The sequence below is a fragment of the Halyomorpha halys genome, unplaced genomic scaffold (assembly GCF_000696795.3).
Source record: "Halyomorpha halys isolate HHAL.00 unplaced genomic scaffold, Hhal_1.1 Scaffold1677.1, whole genome shotgun sequence".
Lineage (NCBI taxonomy): Eukaryota > Metazoa > Arthropoda > Insecta > Hemiptera > Pentatomidae > Halyomorpha > Halyomorpha halys.
The window spans coordinates 23,526-26,763 of record NW_027105946.1 but is presented as its reverse complement, the minus strand read 5'-3'; positions in this window follow the sequence as shown (position 1 = coordinate 26,763).

Sequence of the window (3,238 nt, the reverse complement as noted above, 5' to 3'; positions counted from 1 at the left end):
TATTGATATAGGATACTAAGGGCTTGAAAGGGCTGTTAGAATGGTCTCAAGGGCCTTATGGGAACGTAGTTGTTTTTATTGAGTTTCTTTTGTAAGGAAATGTGAACACATGGAACCATATTTCTAAAGTGACTTAGGTTCAGTTGGGCAAGGTGTAATTATTTAAATTTATAATACCGGTTCCTTAACTTGCGGAAATCGGACCGTATATCTGTTTTTATAGCAACAATACGATATTATTTCATTAGGATAATTTTTAGAACTCGCTAGGGGGCCAACAGAACTCCGATCAGAACTCCTCAAAAACCAAAAAAAAAATTTTGCCTGAAAAATATTAGACAGTTGAAAAAAACTGCGGAAATCGGACCGTATATCTTTTTTTCTAGCAAGAATACAATATTATTTCATTAAGATAATTTATAGAACTCACTGGGGTGCCAACAGAACTCCGATCAGAACTCCTCAAAAACCCCCAAAAAAATTGTGCCTCAAAAATATTTTAAAGTCGAAAAAATCTGCGGAAATCGGACCGTATATCTTTTTTTCTAGCAACAATACGATATTATTTCATTAGGATAATTTATAGAACTCGCTGGGGGGCCAACAACACTCCGATCAGAACTCCTCAAAAACATTAAAAAAATTAGGCCTCAAAAATATTTCTAAGTCGAAAAAATTTGCGGAAATCGGACCATTTATCTTTTTTTCTAGCAACAATACGATAAAACTTTGTCTCAAAAATATATTTTAAAATAATTTCTAATAGTTCGAAAATGCAAATGTAAAATTTATACGTCATTCAGAAAGTACCAGACTTTGCAAAACTGGGTTAGGAGACTTGTGTATCGAATTGTGGTTCTAGTATATCTGAGACCACTTCCTGCAGGTGCCAAGCCGTTACAGGTAATGAGTTCGGGACATTACACTTCCTATGGAAATAGAATATCAGTGATGTCATTAGGATTCCTCCGAAAAATCTCCCGTTTTAAGTCTGAGTTTAATGAAGGAAACAATTAAACATCAACAAGAGACTGTACTGACAAACGAATAAAATAGGTCAATAATAGTTCTCCCTACTACATATCAAAGATGTTATCAAAATCGGTTGAGAAAAAAATCAGTTTATATATCGTTATTTTTTCTAGTTTTAGTACATTTCATTTTGTATATTTTATCACATAATATACAGTAAAGAACAGTCTCGTTATTTTTTAAAAATATTAGATTAAATAACAATTGGCAATTATTTTACTGCTTGTGATTCTTTTTTCCTTTTGCTTTATCAGGAGGATGAATCTGAAATGACCTTAAGAAATGACTCACAGGTACTAACGAAAAACTAAGTTAAACCTAAAGTGTGTGTAATTTTCTAACTTACTGCTTATAATTCTTGTTTCTTAATCAAGGGTATGGATCACAAAAACAACTTAAGATTTACTTAAAGGTTTTAAAAAAAATTTATATTTAATTTTAAATTGGTATTAAACTAACCAGCTTCTCTGTATAGATATGAACACAAGATCCGTAAAAGTATAAAAAAATCAATAATGTTAAATCATTTTGAAAAAGATTAAGAAGAAAGATAACTGTTGTTTTATATGTAAAACTTATACGTCAGTCAGAATGTACTAGACTTTGTAAAACTGGATTAGTAGACTTGTGGGTCGAATTGTGATCCCAGTATACCTGAGACCCTTCCTGCAGGTGCGAAGCAGTTACAGGTAGTTAAATCGGGGAAATACACTTTCTATGGAAATAGAATGTCAGTGATGTCATTAGGAATCCTCCGAAAAATCTCCCGTTTTATGTCCCTTCTTAGTATGAAGGAAACAATCAAACATGAACTAGAGCCTGTGCTGACAGACGAATACAATTGGTCAATAATAATTCTCCCTACTACATATCAAAGATGTTATCGAAACTGGTTAAGAAAAATTCAGTTTATATATTTTTTTTTTTTTTAAATTTTGGTACATTTCATTCTGTATATATTATCACATAATATACAGTAAAGAACGGCCTCGTTATTTTTTAAAAATATTAGATTAAAGAAATAACAATTGGCATTTATTTTACTGCTTGTGATTCTTTTTTCTTTTTGCTTTATCAGGAGGATGAATCTGAAAAGACCTTGAGAAATGACTCACAGGTACTAACAAAAAACTAAGTTAAACCTAAAGTGTGTGGAATTTTCGAACTTACTGCTTGTAATTCTTGTTTCTAAATCAAGGGTATAAATCACAAAAACAACTTATGATTTACTTAAAGGTATTAAAAAAAATGTATATTTAATTTTTAATAGGTATTAAACAAACCAGCTTCTCTGTATAGAAATCAACACGAGATCCGTAAAAGTATAAAAAAATCAATGATGTAAAATCATTTTGAAAAATAGTAATAAGAAAAAAAACACTGTTGTTTTATATGTAAAACTTATATATCATTCAGAAAGTACTACACTTTGCAAAACGGGGTTAGGATACTTGTGTGTTGAATTGTGGTCCCAGTATACCTGAGACCCTTCCTGCATGTGCGAAGCAGTTCAAGGTAGTTAAATCGGGCAATACACTTCCTGTGGAAATAGAATATTAGTGATGTCATTAGGATTCCTCCGAAAAATCTACCGTTTTATGTCCCTTCTTAGTATGAAGGAAACAATCAAACATCAACTAGAGCCTGTACTGACAGACGAATACAATTGGTCAATAATAATTCTTCCTACTACATATCAAAGATGTTATCAAAATCGGTTGAGAAAAAAATCAGTTTATATATTGTTTTTTTTTTTAATTTTGATACAACATTTCATTCTGTATATTTTATTACATAATATACAGTAAAGAACGGCCTCGTTATTTTTTAAAAATATTAGATTAAAGAAATAACAATTGGCATATATTTTACTGCTTGTGATTCTTTTTTCCTTTTGCTTTATCAGGAGGATGAATCTGAAAAGACCTTAAGAAATGACTCAAAGGTACTAACAAAAAGCTAAGTTAAACTCAAAGTGTGTGTAATTTCTGAACTTACTGCTTATAATTCTTCTTTCTTAATCAAGAGTATGGATCACAAAAACAACTTAAGATTTACTTAAAGGTATTAAAAAAAAAATTATGTTTAATTTTAAATTGGTATTAAACTAACCAGCTTCTCTGTTTAGAAATCTAAACCAGATCCGTGTAAGTATAAAAAAATCAATGAAGTTAAATCAATTTGAAAAAGAATAAGAAGAAAAAAA